We start from the raw sequence: 24,099 nt of genomic DNA on the forward strand, positions 1-24,099 counted from the left end.
CTAACTAGCTTCACAAACAAGTGGGGAATTGTCCTTTTTGTCAAATACTGTATAAACTCTTTTAGCAATACTTCATAAAACAATGCACTAAGATTGGCATTATGGTACATTAAATGCAGACTCAGCTTTGTAGTCCTCTTTTCATTGTCAAGTGAGAAATTGTGAAGATAAATGAACCCTGGGAATTTCAAGATCTAGAATGTGATACCAGCTGGTGCATGGAGGAAATAAATTCTATCAGGCTACCTGACGTCTCCTGCTGCTGCCTGGAGCTGGGCAGTCTGCAAGGTTGTAAGAGGACCCAGTGGGGTGGGGAGAGACAGTTTGTCCTTGTCTCTCTCACAGTGTAAGTGGCGGGGGTGGGGGTGGAGGAATGAACTCTTTAACTCTGTTTAAAGAAAGAAAAAATACATAAGCTGAAGGATACTTTATAGCAAAGCTAATAAATTGGATTTTAGAGACTGAGGTGGAATTTTGACGATTGATTTTAGCTATTATAGTTTGATAGGAAGGCTGACATCCTGTGATGTCTAGTTTCTAAAAACAGAGGTGCATTTTTAAAACCAGACTTGTACTTTTAACCCTCTGGATCTCAGTTGACAAAAGTCACAGTTCAACAAGATGTAAAATCAATATTTCAGAAGTTTGAATGAACTACTTACCGTTCTATGGAACATTGTAATTCATTTTACCTATTTTCAATAGTGTCTCCAAAGTTCATTTGTGTGAGAAACATGTAATAACTACCTACTCTGTAGTGAATTCTGTGCTAAATGCTGGAGATAGTTTTAAATAAGATAAACACTCTCCTTCAGGGGCCTCCAATTTCTATAACGTAATGGTGCTGAAAACCAAACCACAAATATCCATCTGCCCTTTTACAAAATCATCTGGTGACAACAGAAAAATATGTAATGATTATACTAGTCCCTAAACTTCAAGAATGGTGTGAGATGGAGCTACTATTTAATCAAGGATGGAAATGAGTAAGATTTTTCAGTCTGGAAGGACAATGTCAGGGAGAGGTTATAATTAAAAGGTATAAAGTTGGAAATAATATGCATAATTTAAATTTAATCATGGCCATCCTGCAAGATCCAACTTTCCCCCTAAAGATCTGGTCCATTTTCATGCCCTCAACCATAACCTCTCTCTTGGCAACTCTGAGGTAACCTCATTCTCTGTCCTATGCTGGAAAGTTCTACTAAGATATCTATTACTTGTTTGTTTTAATGTATCTATTTTAACTGGAGGATAATTACTTTACAATGTTGTGATGGTTTTTGCCATACATCAACATGAATCAGCCATGGGTATTCATGTGTCCCCCCATCTTGAACCCCCCTCCCACCTCCCTCCCTACCCCATCCCTCTGGGTTGTCCCAGAACACTGGCTTTGGGTGCCCTGCTTCATGCATTGACCTTGCACTGGTCTTATGTTTTACATATGGTAATGTACATGTTTCAATGCTATTCTCCCAAATCATCCCACCCTCACCTTCTCCCACTGAGTCTGAAAGTCTGTTCTTTATATCTGTGTCTCCTTTGCTTTCCTGCATGTAGGATCGTCATTACTGTCTTTCTAAATTCCATAATATAGGTGTTAATATACAGTATTTGTCGTTCTCGTTCTGACTTACTTCACTCTGTATAACAGGCTCCTCATTAGAACTGATTCAAATGTGTTCCTTTTTATAGCTGAGTAATATTCCATTGTGTATATGTACCACGACTTCCTTATCTATTCATCTGCCAGTGGACATCTAGGTTGCTTCCATGTCCTAGCTATTGTAAAGAGTGCTGCAATGAACATTGGGGTACATGTGTGTCTTTCAATTCTGGTTTCCTTGGGGTATATGCCCAGCAGTGGGATTGCTGGGTTGTATGGCAGTTTTATTCCCAGCTGTTTAAGGAAATCTCCACACTGTTTTCCATAGAGGCTGTACCAGTTTGCATTCCCACCAACAGTGTAAGAGGGTTCCCTTTTCTCCACACCCTCTCCAGCATTTATTGTTTGTAGACTTTGTGATGATGGCCATTCTGATCAGTGTGAGGTGATACCTCATTGTAGTTTTGACTTGCATTTCTCTGATAATGAGTGATGTTGAGTATCCTTTTCATGTGTTAATTAGGCATCTGTATGTCTTCTTTGGAGAAATGTCTGTTTAGGTCTTTTGTCCACTTTTGTATTGGGCTGTTTGTTTTTCTGGTATTGAGTTGCATGAGGTGCTTGTATATTTTTGAGATTATAAGGTTTTTTAAAAAATCAGCACCTCAGTCCTGGAACCAGCCTCCTCTCTTGCCTTCTCCATTTTTGTTATTAAGGGCGTTCTTAAATTCACTCAAATGAAAAAATTTGATATCATCTTTGACTGCATCTCCTTCTTGCACAATTAAATACATCACTAAGCTCTCTCAGGTGTCCTCAAACCACCTTAACTTCTCCTTTCCACCCCACCACTCCAGTTCAAGTACATACAACGTCATAGTTACACTGTGCTAACCACATGGTCACCACTTCATAATCTCCTTCTTGGTTCCTGGGTCTTCAGTGTCACAACTCTCCAAGCAGTCTGCACACCAAATTGGCCTCAACAAATACTTGCTAAATAAATATATGCCAAGCTAATTTCCTAAACCATCACTTCTCATCTTCTTCTCCAGACCACCTTTGACAATTTATTCACTAATTTCAAACAACTGGAACTCCTTAGTCAAGCATTGAAGATCTTCTTTAAACATATGACCAAGATACTTTTCATGAATCTTCCCTCCTGACTCCTGCACATGGACTTCCATCTCCAATGAAACTCATCCCTTCACTATCCACCCCCAAATACCCATCACTTCTCAGGGTCTTCTTGAATCTTTTCCATCTTTTCAGATGCAATAATTCTTATCTGAAGTTTACTGTGTAGACCTTTTATTGTTAGAAATCTATAATATCACCTTCTAAATTCCAGTGTAACCTATTAGGTTGAAGCATATGAAATTGTAACTTTTTAATATTTTACCCAAAAAATAGCAGTTTCAATATAATAAGTGGTGTATCTTTCTGCTCCAGAGTTCCTAGGATATGCCATCCATAATGGATATTCAAATCTATTTGATCCAGTTTTCTTTACCATCCTCATTTATAAGCTGGGTGAGGAAGTGGGTAGATAAGAATTTACTAGTACAGAGGTGGCAGTTTCTTTCCAGCTTGATGGTCCTTCAAGACTCATCTTCACTTTGACTTAGCAGTCACATTAGCATGTCTACACTGAAAAGACTTTCCAGCTTCACTTAGAATAGCCTTGCCCATGGAGATAGGATGCTTCAGTCATATCCCTCTGGTAAAATTAATAGGTTCCGTGTTGATTTCCTATTGGCTGGCTGCTATACAATAGAAACTTATTTCCCGGCTGTTCTGGAGGCTAGAAGTCCAAAAATGAGGTGTCAGCAGAGCCATGCTTTCTCTGAGACTTTGGCTAGAATTCTTTCCTGGATCTTCCTTGCTTCTGGTAGTCTTTATCAAGCCTTGGCAATCCTTGACTTGTAGCAGCAGCACTTCAGTCTCTGTCTCCACTGTCACATAGCATCTCCACTCATGTGTCATTTTCTGTCGTCTCTTCTCCTCTTCTTATAAGGACACCAGTCATATCAGATTAAGGACTCATCCTACCCTAGTGTGACCTCATATTAACTAATCACATCTGCAGTGATCCCATTTCCAAATAAGATCACATTCTGAGATGTGCTGGGAGTTAAGTATTTAATGTATCTTTTTGTATATTTTGGAGGGGGAAACAGGTCAACCTATAAGAGGTTCATTCTTCAAAGCTGTAATTTATCTGAAATGTATACTTTTATAGGACTTACCTTTAAATAACTGAAAATTTTAAAATTATATAAATTGAAAAGTGAAAAGTGAAAGTGAAGTTGCTCAGTTGTGTCCGACTCTTTGCGACCCCATGGACTGTAGCCTACCAGGCTCCTCAGTCCATGGAATTTTCCAGGCAAGAATACTAGAGTGGGTTGCCATTTCCTTCTCCATATATATATAAATTGAAGTACACGTTTAAAGTCAGCAAGCATGCTGGCAGTATGCAGTAGCCTTCTGAACTATTATAAACTTATTCCAGTCCATAATCTTATGCATAGAATCAGTTACAATGTCCTCCTGTAACTTCCACAGTGAGGAATTCAACCCAGGCTTAAGAGGCTCCAGACTCTCATTTACTACCTGGCATGACTGTTTTTGCAACCTCTTTTCTGAATTCATGAGTTTTTACTCTCCTGTGACTGTTATTATCCGTCCTCTACAAATAAATGGAAAAAAGACATCATTTTACCTTTTAACCTTCCTGCACACTTCTGATTCTATTTAATTCCCCTGATGTTTCCAAGCACATTCTAACTGAACTCTCCACTATCTGTCTGCACAGGTTTCACTCTGGGGCCCTCTTGTCTGCTGTCTGCCTGTCATTCGTCTATCCTATTCTCCTTTAGCACCTTAGCCAACACACTAGACTGTTTCTGCAATCCCTTTGCACTATATACTGGAAAGAATGTTATCCAGTGGAGAGAAAACTGTTGATACTCATAAAGAGAAGACTGCTGTCACACAAACTCAACCCAGAAAATTAATGTACTGAAATAGAAACTCTACAGGCACAAATATAGTAACCACAGCATTAGATATCCTAATCATTTTTAATCAATCATTTAAATAAATTACACAGAGTAGGGGAACAGATACTTGTTTGCTTATTTTAATTTTATATACATTTTAAATATAAATATATAATCATTGCAGATGTAACTAGTTAAGATGAAATCATACTAGAGTAGGGTGTGTCCTTAATCTGATATATATTTTATAGCAATCCAATAGAATATTAAGTAGCTATTAAAAATAATTATGAAGGTGTTTAACAGCAGTGACCATGTGTATATAATATTAATAAAAATCTATCATGAAAATGTTTCTCTGATTTTAGTATAGCTATGAAAATATTGTAAGAAGAGAATAGTGATACTAATTGATTCTAGAAGTGGTAGAAAAATGTTTAAATGTGTGGTGAATTTTAAAGCTAGCTAATAGAAGAGCATAAATAGCATGTGCAATTATCAAACTACTAGAGAGAAAAACTGAAGGGAATTTCAATAAGTAAAACAAAAGGCTAAAAATTAAAAGAGAAATCATGGTTAAGAGAAAACATGAAATAAATCAGATGGCAAGAATGCATCCTGCATATCCAGAATAACAGTAAATGTAAAAGTGGTTAAATAACTATATTGAAAGACAGAGTCTCAGAGGAAAAACACAAAATAAATTCTAGACCACTTGTTTACAACAGACATTCTTTTTTTTTTTTTTTAATTTTTATTTTTTTTTTCCCACTGGGTTTTGTCATACATTGATATGTATCAGCCATGGATTTACATGTATTCCCCATCCCGATCCCCCCTCCCACCTCCCTCTCCACCCGATTCCTCTGGGTCTTCCCAGTGCACCAGGCCGGAGCACTTGTCTCATGCATCCCACCTGGGCTGGTGATCTACAACAGACATTCTTTTTCTTATTTCACTGAAGTACAGTTGATTTACAATGGATTAATTTCTGCTCTACAGCAAAGTGACTCACTTATACATATAAATATATTCTTTTCCATTCCAGTCTTTCACAGGATATTGAAGACAGTTCCCTGTGCTATACAACAGAACCTTGTTGTTTATCCATCCTATATATAATAGTTCACATCTTCTGATTCCAAATTCCTAATCCTTCCTTCTGCCTTCCTTCTCCCCCCTTGGCAATCAAGGTCTCTTCTCTGTGAGCCTGTTTGTGTTTTACAGATGTGTTCATTTGAGTCATATTTTAGATTCCACATATAAGTGATAAGTGATATCATATGTTATCTGTTTACTTCTGACTTACTTCACTTAGGATGATAATCTCTAGGTCTATACATGATATTGCAAATGGCATTATTTCATTCTTCTGAATGGCTGAATAGTATCCCATTTTATATGTGAATCACATCTTCTTTATGCATTCATCTGTCAGTGGACATTTAGCTTGTTTCCATGTCTTGACTATTGTAACTAGTACCACTATGAAGATAAGGGTGCATGTATCTTTTTGAATTATAGTTTTGTCTGGATATATGGATAGGAGTGGGATTGCTAGATCATATGGTAATTCTAGTTTTACTTTTTTGAGGAACATCCATACTGTTTTCCATAATGGCTGCACTAATTTATAGTCTCGCCAATAGTGTAAGAGAGTTCTCTTTTCCCCATACTCTCTCCAATATTTATTATTTATACACTTTTTAATGATGGCCATTCTGACCGATGTGAGGTGGTACCTCATTCTAGTTTTGATTTGCATTTCTCTAATATTTAGCAATGATAAGCATCTTTTCATGTGCTTATCAGCCATTTGTATGTCTTCTCTGAGAAATGTCTATTTAGGTCTTCTGCTCATTTTTCGATGGGGTTGTTTGCTTTTTGTCATTGAGTTGTATAAGCTGTTTCTATATTTTAGAAATTAAGACCTTATTGATTGCATCATTTGGAAATATTTTCTCCCAATCTGTAGGTTGTCTTTTCATTTTGCTTATGGTTTCCTTTGCTGTGGAGAAGCTTGTAAGTTTGATTAGGTCCCTATGTTTATTTTTGCTTTTATTTCTATCGCCTTGGGAGACTGACCTAAGAAAACATTGGGAATGACAGGGAATGTTTTGCCCATGTTCTCTTCTAGGAGCTTTATGGTGTCATGCCTTATGTTTAAGCCATTTTGAGTTTATTTTTGTGTATGGTAAGAGGGTATGTTCTAACTTCACTGATTCACATATAGCTGTCCAACTTTCCCAGCACTACTTGCTGAAGAGATTATCTCAAAAGGTATTCTTAAAATGAAAAATACTGCTTTAAAATACAAGGATGTAAAACGATATCCAAGCTAGATGAAAAGTGGAATAGATTTCAAGGTGAACATTAAAATGCACAAAAACTTTGTATTCCTTTTTATATTGACTAATGATATAATACAGCATGGAGATACAATTATCACAAACTTTTTGTGCATGTAACAAAATGGCTTCAAAATATTTAAATGGTAACTACTTACAAAATGAATAAACAATAAAAGGATAAATTTTGAGTCGTGAATTGCAGTGGAAGACTGTAATCACTTTTTGAAGAAGTTCAGTTTATAAATTAAGTCAGAAGAGTAAGGTGACTGACAACCGAATGCCATATACTAAATATCTTGTATACCATCTTTTTAAATATCCATACAAATATTTACAAATGACCATGTTAAGCCATATGAAAATTTTCAAAAAAAATTAAAAAGAACATTTGGACCAAATTCTCTGAAAAGAGTGGGAAAAAAACAATTTTAATTCTGAAAACTTTGAGTAACCTTCTATGAATTCCAACAAATTTATAGATTCTTTCCAACAAAAAAAAAGCAATTTTACCACATGCTACTTTACTAAAAGTTAAATGGAAAAAAATCTTAAGATGCATTGAAAAACTGTATTTTAAAATCCTCTAGAAATGACTGATAATCAGAGTACTACATCTCAAGACCTTGCATTGAGGGCTAAGTGATACCCAAAGAAAAATTTATTGCGTTAAAAGTGTTTATTAGAAAATCATAGGCTTCCCTGGTGGCTCAGTGGTAAAGAATCTGCCTGCCAACTCAGGAGACCATGAGTTCAATCCCTGATCCAGGAGGATCCTACATGTCATGTCATGGAGTAACCAAGCCCTTGTGCCACCAACTATTGAGCCTGTGCTCTAGAGCCCACAAACTGCAACTACTGAAGCCCCCATGCCCTAGAGCCCATGCTCCCCAACAAGAGAAGTCACTGCAATGAGACGCCCATGCACTGCAACTAGAGAGTTGCACTTACCACTTACCACAACTAGAGAAAAGCCCAGGTAGCAATGAAGACCCAGCACAGCCAAAAATAAATAAAAATTATATTAAGAAAAGAAAACCAGAAACTTTCATATGCATGTAGTTGACCTGAATAACACTGCCAAACAGCTTGACCTGACTTTTATAGGACACTCCATGAAACAACAGCAGAATAAACATTTTTGTCAAATACCCATGGAACATTCACCAAGATAAGCTATCTTCTAGGTTGTAAAACAAATCTTAACAAATTTCAAAAAACTGAAATAATACAAAATATATTCTCTGAAAATGTGCTGTGCATAGTTGCTCAGTTGTGTCCGACTCTTTGCGACCCCATGGACTGTAGCCTGCCAGGCTCCTCTGGCCATGGGGATTCTCCAGGCAAGAATGCTGGAGTGGATTCTCCAGGCAAGAACGCCCTGCTCCAGGGGATCTTCCCGACCCAGGGATCAAACCCAGGTCTCCTGCATTGCAGGCAGATTCTTTACCATCCGAGGTACCATAGGATTAAACAATTTTATAGAAGACAGAGCATATGCCTCCTATTAATTTCTAAAAAAAAAAAAGCAAAAACAAAATAAGCAAAACAATTAAATCCATGACAGTTATAGAGGTTTTTTTAATAGTTATATATTCCAATGACACAAACAGAAGATCAGACTGAAACACAATTCTGGAACCTGAAAAGCAAATGAACAAGTGGTTACCTATGTAATAGAATTGAGAAAGCTGAATCCTATGCAAGCAATAGAGAACACCAAGGAATAACTTGATTTATACCACAGATCCTCCAAAATGCTTCAAAATGTGTTGTTCCAGCTATCTCTGAAGTAGAGTGATGAAATAGCTAAGACAAGAAGATAAAATCAACATCTGGTGAGGGAGAAAAAAAATCTCCCTTTTCATTTCATGCAGCCAAGTAAGCTCCCTTTCCTATCCAGAAGACAGGAGTTTATTCTCTGGAGGGGAAAAAAAAATACAGGTTCTGTAGACTGCTGGATACTATGCACAGTTAAGAGGACACCACACTAAAAGTGTGGTATGTTGTGAAAGTCTGCATGCTGAATGTTAAGACTTTCTTCCTCTCTTGGCTCTCAAAATATGGCAACCAGGATTATACACCACTACCACCCCTCCTTCCCCACCCAGCAGGGAAGTGGAAGAGTATTTTTCTAGGAACTCTGACCACTAAGAAAAAATATACTCAATAGAATGACACTGTGGAGTTTCTCTACAGAAAGGTCTAGCCGGAAGCTATACTCAACAAGTCTCAGCTATCTACAAAGAAATACCCTGATGAGCATTTTAGTGCTCGACTGTTATGCCCTAGACATTAGAAGACCTCTAAATATCTCTCTGTCTGTCTGTCTGTCTGTCTCTCTCTCTCTCTCTCACACACACACACACGTAGGGGGAAAGCAAAGCAAAAGTTGGAATGGATAGATTATACAAGGGAAAGAAGAGAAGGATGCTACAGAAGAAACATTTCAAGAATTAAAAAGAGCTCTTGGAAACAAAAGTTAAATGATAGCTGGACACTTCCAAGAGGTCTAACACCCCAATAAGAGAGAAGACAAAATGGAGAGGAAGAAATCATCAAAACCATTATCCAAAAATACTTCCCACAACTGAAAGACCAGAGTTTCCAGATTGAAATGATCCACCAATAGATAAAAATAGATCCTTTTCATGTCACATCATCAGGAAATTTTAGAACACTGAGTAAAGAGAGGATCCTCAAAGATTTCAGAGAGAGAGAGAAAAATAGGTTCTCATAAAATATCAGAATGACATCAGACTTCTCAGTGGCATCACTGGAAATCAGAAGACAAGGAGGCATTTTATTTTAAAATTCTGAAGAAAAAGTTATCTGCAACCAACACCTGTATAGCCAGCTAATTTATTATTGTAAAGATAACTTCTAAAAAGTCACCTTCTATGAACTCTTCTCTCTAGGGAAGTCATTAAGATAGGTGCTCTATCATAATGAGGTAGTAAACCAAGAGGACAGGAAGACATGGGATCCAGAAAACCAGGAGCCAAAGCAAGAGAGGAGAAAGGAATTCTCAGGAGGCCGGTCGAGTAAGATACTGAGATGACAATAGGAATAGCTTAGAGCCCAGCTCGGTAAGGCAAGAACTGTTCTGAAGGCTACCACAGGGATCTCTTCCAGAAGATGACACTGAATGAACACTTGACAAACATGAATATACTGAGAGGAATTTGGGGTTGATTTAGGGATAAGAATATAGAAAATGAAGCAAACATAGAAAGATAATAGCTCCAAGGCAAATTAAAAAGTTTTCTAGAAAGGAAAGTTAAACTGAGTAATCAACTGTGAATAACATTTCCTTGGTTCTCAACACTCAACAGACATTAGAACCATCTAAGGAGCTTTTAAAACTTCAGATACCCAAACCACACCTGGACAATTAAATCAATAATAGGCATCAGTATTTATGTTTTAAGCTCCCCAAGTGATTTAAATGGGCAGCCAATATGAAAACCACCGATTTAGTCATAATAATGCAAACCCGAAATATTCATGTAAGCAAAACAAGAACAAATCAGGAGCCTGGGAATATGGTTAGAAAATGGAGGGGAGGAGTAGGTGGACAGAAAATTAATTCTTCCTTATATACAAAGGGAAGTCAGTTGATAATGCTTGAAATTGAGACATCAAGAAGTAGCCACAAACACACACTATAATGTATCACTTTGTACTTAATAAACTTGAAAGCAAGATGACCTGAATGATTTTCTAAACTATGTAAGTTAGTTACCGAAATAGGCTTGAGATAAAAAACATCAAGACACTGATAATCATGAAAGAAATTTAAAAACCTACCATGACAGAAGTCACCAGGCAGAGGTTTCACAAAGGAAATATTCCTGTACTTTGTATAAACAGTTCCAGATCATAGGAAAATAAGAAAATCTTCTCAAATTATACTGTAAGCTTAATTCAACCTCATTACCATATCAGACCAAAGGAGAGAGTAACGTGGAAACATACATTACCATATGTAAAATAGATAGCCAATGGGGATTTGCTGTATGGCTCAGGGGACCCAAACCAGGGCTCAGTAACAACCTAGAGGGGTGGGGAGGGGAGGGAGGTGGGAGGGAGGGTCAAGAGGGAGGGGACATGGGTGGTCTATGGCTGACTCATGCTGCTGTTTGGTAGAAACCAACAGAATTCTGTAAAGCAATTATCCTTCAATTAAAAATAAATAAAAAACATAAGACTGCTATAAATATAAGTATCAATAAAAATTCTAAGTAAATATTTGCAAACTGAGTCTGTGATTAAAATAATATATTATTATCATCAAGTAATAAAAACAGAAACAATTTCTATCCTTTTGGCCCATCAGATTAGCAAAATATTAAAAGATTTATTATAGTCAGTGTTGGCAGTGGTATGTGGAAATGGTACTCTCTTGCACTACTGCTGGGAGCATAAACTTTATAGTATTTTAAATGAGAAGTTGACAGTTTCAATCTAATCTAAATTTAATTAAGCAGAAGATAGATTTCACCCAACAATTCCACTTCTAAATATCTATTCTAGAAAAGAACAAATACATATATTCAAGGATACTCACTTCAATATTATTTATAAGAATAGAAAATCAGAAACAATCTAAATGTCCATCAGTAGAGGAGTGGTTAACTATCTCATGCTCCATATATATTTTGAAATACTATGTAGCAGTTTTAAAAATGAGACAGATTTCAAAGGAAAAACATGTCAAAACCATATTAAGTGAAGAAAATGTGTTGCCCCATTGGTATAGCTTAAAATTTTATTTGTGTTTGTATGTGTGTATATGTATATTAAATTATTGAAAGAATTAATTGGATGCATATTAAGCCTTTAAGAATGGTTAAGTGAAGTGAAAGTCGCTCAGTCCTGTCCAACTGTTTGAGACCCCATGGATTATACAGTCCATGGAATTCTCCAGGCCAGAATACTGGAGTGGGTAGCCTTTCCCTTCTCCAGGGGATCTTCCCAACCCAGGGATCGAATCCAGGTCTCCCACATTGCAGGCAGATTCTTTACCAGCTAAGCCAAGAATGATTAAGCATGACCTAATAAGGATTATGAGACTTAAGAGGAGAAGAGTAAGTAAAGAGTGACTTCCATTTTTCACTCTATATATATTTGCGTTTGAATTTTTCTAATGAAAATACATTCATGTAACTGTGTGATTAAAATGTAAATAATGGGACTTCCATGGTAGTCCAGTGGTTAGGACTCCATGCTTCCACTTCAGGGAGCACAGGTTCAATTCCTGATTGGGAAGTAGGATCTCACAGGCTATGCACGGTGTGGCCAAAAAATTTTTTTTAATTTTTTAAAAAAATATAAAGAGCACATATGCATGTGGAAAGATCCTGAAAAGAAAGAAGAAAAAAATTCTAATGTAAACAATTGTACATTTTAAGATGGTATGATCCTAAGCATTTAAAAAAATATTCTAAGGTTTTTACATGGAGCTGGGTTGTATGGCTGCTCCAACTCAATGAGACAGTTTAAAAACTACCAAACATGGCAAGAAGATGTTGGAAACAAAAGTCTGAAGTGACTAACAAGCTAATCTCCCATTTCAAAATATGTCACTGTTTCACTACTTAGAAAAAAGATAAATATGTCCTTGGAATATTTCAAATTTCAATTTAACTATTTCCTCACTCACAAATTTTGAAAATCCAATGAGACACTTGCCTGATGTAAAAATGCTACTGGGTCCAAGCAAGACTTCCCAGAGTAGATAAGAGGGATTCTTTTTGTTAACCAAACAAGCAACTTACTACATGATTAAAGAGAATATGCAATTGGTCCCAAACTGTTTCCCATTTCTCCTGATGGTAAACAAATCCTGTGACATACATAGAACTTTTAGAAATCAAATAACTTGAGTGTGATATAAAATGTTTCACCTTTGAGGTAGCATTAAGGAGTAATCAGTTTAATAGAATCAAATCCTGACTTTACTAGGCTCAAAAATCCAACCTTCATATACTAATTTAAGTATCTAAGATATAATTTCTGTCCTGTGGTCCTAAAAATAAGTTGTTAAATATGAAATTTTTTGGCATAGCTTTGTAATAGAGACATCTCTGTTTTTATCTTGTTTGCAACTTGGTGATGTTATTTCCCTTAATTTTTCTATTTCCTTTAGAGGTAGGATAATCAGGCCATGATTTGCTTTAATGAAATTCAGAGAACAGAATTTCCACATAAAACACTGCCAACATACCTCTACACACTTAAACTTAAGGATCCTTGTTGCTCACCAGAAATATTACTTGGCTACTCCATGATAACAAATTAGACAGCGAAAGCACTTAGAGCTTTACATTAATGCTTTGCACTTTGCAGACTCCAGGGGCCCGTTTAAAGTACTGTGGAACTACTATATATAAAATATGAAGCTAACAAGAACCTACTATACTGCACAGGGAACTGTACTCCACACTCTGTAATGACCAATTATGGGAAAAGAATATTAAAAGGGTGAATATATGTGTATATATAGAGCTGATTTACTTTGCTGCATGACAGAAAATAACCTAAGACTGTAAATCAACTATATTCCAATAAAAAATAATTTAAAAAATCACTGTGTGAAGGTGGGGCAGAAGACAATGAGTTGTGAGGTTACTTCCCTGCAGCCCTCCTCCTGTCACTTAAATCACCTTTCCTCTCCTTAAGGCTTATCCACTCCCATGTTCCAAGATAAATCCTGACCTGAGTCTTCAGAAATTTAAGTCTATTGCAATGACTTAGGATCAAGTCACTCTACACCTCTGGCTTTGTTTGATAGGGTGCCTAATTATAATTGGTAGGTTTTCAACCATTTTCACAAGGTAAGGTTTCTCTCAGTATCCTTGTTCTAGCATCTAAGTGCACGACTTGTTCTCTAGTTCCAGAATCCCTGAGAATCTAGAGGCTAAACCAGACAGATCTCAGTGTGGATCTCAGCTCCAGCACTTGAGAGTTCTCTTACTTTGGGCAAGTTTCTTAGTTTCTCCAAACCTCAGTTTAAAATGGCAGGATAAAAAAAATAAATAAATAAAATGGCAGGATACCAATACTTAGCACACAGAAAATGTCGCGCAGTGTATGTCTCAAAGTAGATGCTGGATAAATGTTAATCCCCACCACACACATCTTTTCTGCTGATTTTTCTTTGATAACTGTGCAGTTTATCAAAACCTCTGGAACTGGGAATTTGTCTTGCTGCTCTTTCAAATCTATATGCCAGGCCTAGGGCTAAGCCTCTGAAATAAGTCAGCAACATCCTCTGCCTACTCAAATTTGGAACTTTGCTCAACATTGACTTCTATGGGACCTGTGCTTCTTGAGAGACACATGACTGATTTTCTTCTCTCCTGATGCTCTTTCAGAATACTATGCTGCATCCTGACTCAACAGCTCTGTACCACGGGAACTGAGATTTGTACCCCAGTGCCTGCCCTGAACATCGGGTAATTCAACTGAGAAGTGTCTCTAAAATCCTGCTGAGATGACTCCTGGCTCTACCCATGGAATGCCTTCTGAAACACATATATCACAAGTGTTCCTCACTTTCAAAGCAGAAAGGAAAAAAAAATAAAAAATGAAAAGTAGTGAATTGACTTTGCCCCAGGTCCCTTCCCTGACTTTGAGAGAGCTATTTGGGTGAGATAGAATTCTACTATCAGGCTGTTGAAAGACAGCCACAAAATTATTGCTTGATTCCTATTATATGCCAGCATTATGCTAAAAATTCTATATTCATTATCGCAAATGCTTACAACAGTGTAAGGTAGCACTGCCCCCCCACTCCTTACCAGGTGGAAAAATTTAAGATTAAACAATGTTCTCAAGTTGACAAACCAGCAAGGAACAGAGCTAGAATGTAAACCCTTGTTTGTGTTACTTCAGGGTATATATAAGGGCTCTTCAAAAAGTGGTAGATTCCTTTCTCACTCTGTCACATTTCCCGTCACTACACCATTACCTATAAATGAACAGACTACTTCAAAATGTTTTTTTTTTAATGTTCAAGTTCCCAAAGTAATGTACACCTTGATCAACAAAAACCAGCCCATGAATCTTTTTTTTTAAATTTTTTTTATTTATTTATTTATTTATTTTTATTAGTTGGAGGCTAATTACTTCACAACATTTCAATGGGTTTTGTCATACATTGATATGAATCAGCCATAGATCTGTATACCTATTCCTTTTGTCTGAATGATAGTAACAGCTAGCACTTACTATTTATGTTGGCCACCATTCAGCGTATGTGTACTAACTCATTCAGGCCTATGAACTAGGTGATGGTAACATCCCTATTTCACAGTTGAAGAAGCAAGCACAGAGAGCCTAAGTAAATGGCCCAAGATCATACCGGCAGACCTATGATGAGAAGGTAGGCAGTCTGGCTGCAGAGCCCAAGCTCTTAGCATCATGTTTTACTGCCTCTCAACAATTAGAATAATTGTGTAAATTCTCCACTTAACTTTGCATGTATCTAGTCAATTCCTTTGATATCTGAAGCTACCAAAACCATTTACCGAAAAACAAGGAGTAACATGTTGCTTGTGCATCATACTCTCTGATTACTCATCACACTTTAGTGTCTGGCTCTTTTTCACCTTAAAGATGGAAGACACAAAATTCTTCAAGTTACTGTAGAGGTCACACTTGTCTGAAAAGGGTATATTTCAGGATAAAGTTAGAATCTTTTTCCAAGAAAATAATCTCTCCTCCCATAACAACAAATACTGTTTTACTCCATTTGGGTAGCATTCTTTAGATTCTGGCAGGAATGTAATATGCCAAAATCAGGGTTTATCACCTAAAGCCTGCAGTAAAGTTATTTTTAAAAATTTATATACTACATGTTGAACAATCCCATATGTTGTAACTTTCTGGTGAGAATAACAATAATCAATAAAGCATTTAATTTCTAAAAAATCAGGCTTGTTTTGCTTTTCTATTGAATGAGTCAGTGTCTGGCACATGTAAAGTAAAATGAAGAAAATGAGCTTATAAATCACAGTAATCTCCCAGATAATCACTACTCATTTAGTGAAGGGACAATGTGCTCACTACATGAGGCATTCTTATAAAAGACACCAAGCTGCAATTAACGATCTATAGATCTCATTTGCTCTGAATTAGTAAGTGCTCTGATTCTAATAAATTCTCCATACCTAAGGACCTTATTCTGATTATTTTTATCTCATGTTTCTTGCCCACAGAGGAAGGAAAAGGAAAACGATTTCTCCTTAAATACAAGCTGAGTGCATTCTTTTCCCTCTATTTCTCATATATCTAACTCAGAAATGTATTCCAACCAAAATACTGTCAGCATACATTTCATTTTTTAAAAAGATTACAATATTATTTCTTCCAAGTCTTGTAAATAAAACATTTAACTACTTCAGGAATACCATGATAATGTTCAAAATATACTTAGCTAATGAAAAAAAGCGCTGGAGAAGACTCTTGAGAGTCCCTTGGACAGCAAGGAGATTAAACCAATCATAAAGGAAATCAGCTCTGAATATTCATTGGAAGGACTGATGCTGAAGCTGAAGCTCAAATACTTCGGCCACCTGATGGGAAGAGCCAACTCATTGTTGGCTCGAAGGCAAAGGGAGAAGAGGGTGGCAGAGGATGAGACTGTTAGACAGTATCACCAACTCAATGGATATGAATTAGAGCAAACTCTGAGAGATAGTAAAGGACAGAGAAGCTTGGCATGCTGCAGTCCATGGGGTCGTGAAGAGTTGGACATGACTTAGTGACTGAAAAACAATGGAAAAAATCCTAAAGTACCTTCTAAATTACATGGGAAAAAATAAATTTAGCTTTATTTTAAAATATTTAAATTATGCTATGAAACATATATTCTAATATTTGAAGTCAAATGATTACCTATATGCTAAATGTTATACATAAATCAGAATTTGATTCCCCAAAAGATACCATTGCCTGGGTAGAACATATAGTACTAATAGCTTCATCATTGCTTTTCTTAAAAGAAATATAATTTCACATTCCTGGCAGGTATTAAGGATTAATAAATGCAAAGAGGAAAAATCACCAAGGACTCAGGTTTGAGATACAGAAGAATGAATCTAAAACAAATTTCAGAATCTGAACATCCATTAAGTGAAATCCGAAGACATTCTAACCCACTGTTAATGGTTTTTATTTCAATCAAGGGCCCAGAGATGAGGCACTCAGATTAGAATAAGGCAAATCAAGTTTAACAGGTAAATAAAAAAAAAAGACTTTATAAAGATTGGACAGGATGGAGTTCCCATCCTGAGAGCATCCCTCCTTACCTTAAGCAAGGCTGAGAGAATCTTATGGCTGAACTAAGGCATAGGTCACTTAGTTATATAGTGTTAAAGGGAGTGTCTTTGAGCAAACAACAAAACAAGGACATTCTAGGAACAAATGGATTCTCATCTCAAGTAAGCCAGCAGAGCAGAGGTGTCACTTTGAGAGGTGCCCCAAAGACTCAGCTCTTGAGGAAGTTTCTAGGTATGTAGATGTGCTCAGTGATGAGGGCCCCTAATCTACCAGGTTCCGGCACACAGCTGTGGAAACTAGGGAAAGAGAAATCAGAACACAGGAAGGTAACTCAGTTGCAGTCTGATAAATGTCTATGGAATCCAAGAAGAGACAAGGGCCACGATCAGACATCTGAGCTGTGCTAAAGGGCAGAAATCCCATTCATGCCACATTAAGAAAACAGATGAGAAGATCAGACCTCAAATGTCAGGAAGGCTGGTATGGAAAAATCCTTCCTCCAGGACCTGTGACATTCAGAATTCTTTGTAGAGTTCTGAAGGCAGTGGATCACTGATGGCACTTTTGTTACCATAACCTCTCAGTTGCATTAGAAATGCATCTGCCAAGCAAATCAAAAAAATGTATTTTTCCATGATTTTGGTGAGAAGTGAACTCACATTACAGTAAAAATTTCAATCTCAAACAAAAAAAGGTATTTCGTCCCTGCCTTCTCAAGCAAAACAGTAGTGATGACTGTTTAGTCTTCATGATGAGATGTCGTCATACTGAAATCAACTTGGGTGAGAAGCTATAAAACACAAGGCAGTTTCCTATCTCTTTGGGGATCTCTCTTCTCCATCTAATATGAAACATAAATGGTCACCTCTTGCTGCTGCTATTTTTTCCTGTCTCTATCATCCTTCAATTCACCTTCCAATTTAGACTTTTCATTTGCTGTCTTCAGAGAAAGACACATAAAGAAATTTGTTAAGAATTATATATTTAAATACATTATCTGAATGTCATATGTTACATGTTTATGGTACTTTTTTGCATCTGTTTTCATTGTTTCCTCATTTAAGGATTTTAAAATTTCTTACCACCAGCACCATGCTCTATAAAGATTCTGATGTAACATACAAGAACCCATACAGCAAAGTAAGACAAGAAATAAAATTGAGAAAGAAAGAAACACAGTAATGAGATCAGGTAAAATATAAATTAGAATTGATAGATAAATTCCAGGGAGCAATTCAGGATGCATATCAGCCACCCATGGGAAACTTCACTATAGTGTAGAGCACAGAGAAGGCAATTTGTACTTGAACTCACTGGAGGCTAAAGAAAAAGAGGAATCTGGTCTTTTACCTGATTTATAATGCCCAGAATATTTACCTACTGCCCTCTAATTTGGGGTCACTGAGAGTACCAGAAATCTGACCTCTGTTCTATATTAGAATCATAGGCTGAGCTGAAAAGGACTGAAGATCATTTAACCCAAAGAGTACTAGAGGGAGGGATCATGTGAGTTTTCAGTCCGACAAAGAATAGAAGAGCCAGCTCTAGAACCCTGACATCTGGAGTTCAGTGAATTTTTCAGTCAGCAACTTTGCCACCTCTCCCTATTATAGAACAGGATACCAAGAATCTAAGAATCTTCTGTTTGGGCCTCTTTAAATTGAAACAGGGCTTCCCTGGTAGCTCAGATAGTAAAGCATCTGCCTGCAATGCAGGAGACCTGGGTTCAATCCCTGGGATGGGAAGATCCCTTGGAGGATAGGGGATTGCCCTAGGTTCATACTTACAATTAAGAGAAAGTGTAAAGTGAGGAGGTGAGCATCATATGTATATTTACTAGAGCCTTCTTAGAATCAAAAGGGAGACAAAAGAGTTCCCAAGTAGGTAAATACAAACTATTTTCATATACCAGTTCCTACTCTATTTAGTAGTGCATCCATCGCTCTCCAGCTTCTCCAATGAATTCATTTTTCTGGTTAGAAGGAATTATCAGAGATTGGTGAGACAAAAATTCCTAGAACACACATGGAGCTAGGAATCACTAGTATTTCCAACAACCAAAGTAAACAGAGTTCAGAGAATAAAAGGATCACTCAGTAGAGAAATCAGAAGGACTATTTCTTAAAAGTCAGACTAAATCAGCATCTTCTGTTGCTTTTTTTGTATTTTTTTAATTAATTTATTTTTTAATTGAAGGGTGATTGCTTTACGGAACTTTGTTGTTTTCTGTCAAACATCAACATGAATCAGCCATAGGTATCACTAAATCGTGTCTGACTCTTTGTGACCCCATAGACTGTAGCCCACTAGGCTCCTCTGTCCATGGGATTTCTCAGGCAAGAATACTGGAGTGGGTTGCCATTTCCTCCTCCTGGGGTCTTCCTGACCCAGGAATTGAACCCACATCTCCAACTTGGCAGGTGGATTCTTTACCACTGATCTACCAGAGAATCCCAATTGGCATCTATATCTGCCTTTTTAAAACTTTAAAAACAAGCTCTGGAATGATAAAACTGATCCACAAATGAGCTAACTGTGGAACAAAGCCCGACACTATCTAAAGGAATACAACTAACTCCAACATTTAGTGTAAACTTCACACTGTCCAGCAGCCAATAAAAAACTACTAGACTTATGAAGAAGCAGGAAAACTTGACATATAACCATGAAAAAATCAGTTGATATATAGAGATCAAGATATGACAGAGAAGAAGGAATTAACAATTATATTAAAAACACAATGGAAAAAAATATTTGAGATGTTCCAATTTTCTAAGAAAAACATGAACATAATGAGGAGAGAACATAAAATATAAAGTCAAATGAAGGTTTTAGGAATGAACAACATAGTATGTGAAATTCACTGAACACAGCAGATTGGATACTACAGAAAAAAATATGAAACTTGAAGACATTAGCAATATAAACTAACCAAACTGAAGCACAAGCAGAAAAAATCTGGAAAAAAATGAACAGAAACTCAACAACCTATGGAACAATATTAAGTGGTCTGATGTACTTATTGGAGTCACAGGAAGAGAACAGATGGAAGAATAGAAAAATTATTTGAAAAAATAATGGTTGAAAAATTTCCAAATTACAGAAACTATAAGCTCCCAGAACCAAGAATATCAATGAATCCCAAGGAGAATAAACAAAAAGAAAACCAGAGAGAGGCATATCATAATCAAATTGTTTACAAGAGAAAATATTAAATGCAGCCAGAGGAAGGTGGAGAAAAGGTGCTTTACATACAGAGGAACAGACTAAGAATCATTGCAGAATTCTTGTTAGAAACCATTAATGCCTAAAGACAATGAAATGACATCTTTAAACTATTCAAAGAAAAAACTGTCAACTTAAGAATTGTAATCCCAGTGAAAATATCTTTCAAAAATGAAAATGAAGGAAACTTCTGGTTTCAGCTCCAATATGTAAAGAACTTAGAAGATGTCACACCTGTCCTTACAACAAAAATACGCTGAACAAACTGAAAAATCAAGATTTTCCTTGGAGCCATCAGAGAATTGAGGTCACAGGGCAAACATCATCTTGAAATCTGGAGAGACAGATGCATCCCGAGAGGCATAGCCAAGGTTCCCTGACCTGGAGCAGAAGCTGTGGGAGCATAAGCTACTAGGAACACTAAATGGGAGGGTTGAGCAGTTGCCAGAGACTGAACGTGCACAAGTGTGAGAGTAAGACATTTCTGAGGGTCACTTCTTGGGGGGCCCCACCTTCTCACAGGCTTTACCTCCAGGAAACTGACCGGGTTCTCACAGTGAAGATCTAAGAAACACTCATGACTCTGGCAAGGGAAAGGGAAGAGTAATCACTAAGAAACATGCCTTCTCCATGATGAAGGTCCGCTATCCAGAGGAACAGACTTTTCCAGAGCTTTATTACAACTGGAGGAAGGGAATTTCTCCCACTTCAGTCACTTATGTAGCATTCCTGTCTCACTGAAGACAGAATTTTTTTTATAAAAGCTATACCTCTTGGATTAAGAATCTGCCTGCCGGATAGGGGACATGGGTTCGATCCCTGGTCCAGGAAGATCCAACGTGCTGTGGAGCACCTAAGCCCTGCACTGCAACTACTGAGCCGGTGTTTTAGAGCCCGGGAGCCGCAAGTACTGAGCCCATATGCTGAAACTACTGAAGCCTGCTCCTAGAGGAGATGCTCTCCAACAAGAGAAGCCACCACAGTGAGGAGCCCACACACCACAATGAACAGTAGTCTTGCTCGCCACAACTTGAGAAAGCCCACACACAGCAACAAAGACCCAGTGCAGCCATAAATAAATAAACACACAAATTTTTTTTAAAAAAAAAGCTGTACCACTGGATAGATAAGTGTGGAATACCTATGCAGAGGAATACTACTCAGCAATAAAAAGGAATAACTTACTGACAAATGCAACAACAAAACAGATAAATCTTAAAAACTTTATGCTGTGCAAAAGAATCTCAATACAAAAGAGTATATACTGTATAATTTCATTTATCTGAAATTCATTTGTTTTAAAAGGAAAATCCGACTTACAGTGATAGAAAGCAGATTAAGTGGTTGTTTTTGGGCACAGATAGATACAGAATCGACTAGGAAAAGCTCAAGAAAACATTCTTGAGTTATGGCAATGTTCTAAATCTCTTGTAGTGATGGAAACACGGGTGTGTATATTTGTCAAAACTCATCAAAAATGAACACTTAAAATAGGTGTATTTGGGTGCCAAATCTTTAAAATTTTGAAATTTTTCTAGTCTATATGGTAAGCATATTTCATCTTGCTCCTTCTTGAATAGAACTAAGAATGTCCCCTTCACCAATACTCACCAGACTGATCCCTAGAGTTGAAACCAGCAACTCTATCATCCCATATTCTCCTCTTCTGAAAAGAAAAACAATAGGAACTACACTAATCTTTTGTCATCTCTTGCATTTACTGCCCTTAAATTATTTTTTTATTTACCACCATAAATTCGTATTTATTGAAGATTCATAGAATGCTTTCCAACTCCTCTTTTTCTCATGTCATATGAATACACTTAGTACTTGCCATAATGTTATTTTAAATAAGTTAATAGATTAGTTAAATGAAGAAATTATTACAATTTATTTTTTTTTAATTTTTAGCTTCAGGCTTCCTTCATATTTGAGGTCATTGATTTTTTTTTTATTTTTTATTAGTTGGAGGCTAATTACTTCACAACATTTCAGTGGGTTTTGTCATACATTGATATGAATCAGCCATAGAGTTACACGCATTCCCCATCCCGATCCCCCCTCCCACCTCCCTCTCCACCCGATTCCTCTGGGTCTTCCCAGTGCACCAGGCCGGAGCACTTGTCTCATGCATCCCACCTGGGCTGGTGATCTGTTTCACCATAGATAGTATACATGCTGTTCTTTTGAAATATCCCACCCTCACATTCTCCCACAAAGTTCAAAAGTCTGTTCTGTATTTCTGTGTCTCTTTTTCTGTTTTGCATATAGGGTTATCGTTATCACCTTTCTAAGTTCCATATATATGTGTTAGTATGCTGTAATGTTCTTTATCTTTCTGGCTTACTTCACTCTGTATAATGGGCTCCAGTTTCATCCATCTCATTAGAACTGATTCAAATGAATTCTTTTTAATGGCTGAGTAATATTCCATGGTGTATATGTACCACAGCTTCCTTATCCATTCATCTGCTGATGGGCATCTAGGTTGCTTCCATGTCCTGGCTATTATAAACAGTGCCGCAATGAACATTGGGGTGCATGTGTCTCTTTCAGATCTGGTTTCCTCAGTGTGTATGCCCAGAAGTGGGATTGCTGGGTCATATGGCAGTTCTATTTCCAGTTTTTTAAGAAATCTCCACACTGTTTTCCATAGTGGCTGTACTAGTTTGCATTCCCACCAACAGTGTAAGAGGGTTCCCTTTTCTCCACACCCTCTCCAGCATTTATTGCTTGTAGACTTTTGGATAGCAGCCATCCTGACTGGCGTGTAATGGTACCTCATTGTGGTTTTGATTTGCGTTTCTCTGATAATGAGTGATCAATTTCTTTATTTTTAAAAACTGATCTTGAATTACATATAAAAAAGGCAGCTGAGACACTGTTCTTTGTCATATCTTAAAAATATATTGTTTTACCTCCAAGTTCAACCTCACAGTTCTTGTGAAATAACCTGGCCCTCATCTTCCAAACCTCTACCACAGAAACTTGCTCAATAATACCTTCCTTCCTGTCTCTAATTAAAAAGAAAATAAACCCTTGCTCATAAAGCCACCTTCTTCCCCTATGAAATCCAAAACTCTTTCCTAATGTATTCCCTGATGAATTAGGACAGTGACACAAAATGTCCCTTAGTTAAAGAAGCAATTTTCTCCAGTTGTCACTACATTTATCACTGTTCCCTTTTGTTCACTGACTAGTTGTTTAGATGAATACATGTCATATTGGGGTCCAGGAGCATCTGATGCTTTTGTACTACTCAGTTTGCACATGTTACTTCTTAATAAAGATGGTGATAAACAAAATCAACATAGTCATCCTACATCCTAAATGTAGCCACATGCTATGTGCTCTTGAGTCAATCTTGGCTTACCATTAGCTAAACAGAGATATTAACTTATAAATGCTGATAATCAGCCTTACTACAGAACTGTGTACAGTATCTCTACAGAACACAATATACATCTAGAGCCTAAGAAAAGAAATTAAAGTAACCGTTTATTCAGTCTGCCAAGGGACTATGGAACCTTATAATTATCTGGCTTTAGATAGAAGAGATAGATTGCAATTGGATACACACGAGGGCACAGGTTTATGCCTCAGATGACAGACGGCAGAGAACAAG

At 37.0% G+C, this 24,099-nt stretch overlaps 1 protein-coding gene across 1 annotated transcript in view; it reads left to right on the forward strand.

Annotated features, from left to right (window-relative positions):
* Positions 1 to 15,852, forward strand: part of LOC122690637 (serine/threonine-protein phosphatase 2A 65 kDa regulatory subunit A alpha isoform-like) — a 29,133-nt gene extending 13,281 nt beyond the window's left edge. Inside the window, exon 3 of the mRNA XM_043897521.1 lies at positions 14,342 to 15,852. The gene's annotated coding sequence lies outside the window, so the exon portion shown is untranslated. The remainder of the gene's footprint in view (positions 1 to 14,341) is intronic.
* Positions 15,853 to 24,099: the final 8,247 nt, after the last annotated feature.

This window comes from Cervus elaphus, chromosome X (assembly GCF_910594005.1).
Source record: "Cervus elaphus chromosome X, mCerEla1.1, whole genome shotgun sequence".
In the NCBI taxonomy this organism is placed as follows: domain Eukaryota; kingdom Metazoa; phylum Chordata; class Mammalia; order Artiodactyla; family Cervidae; genus Cervus; species Cervus elaphus.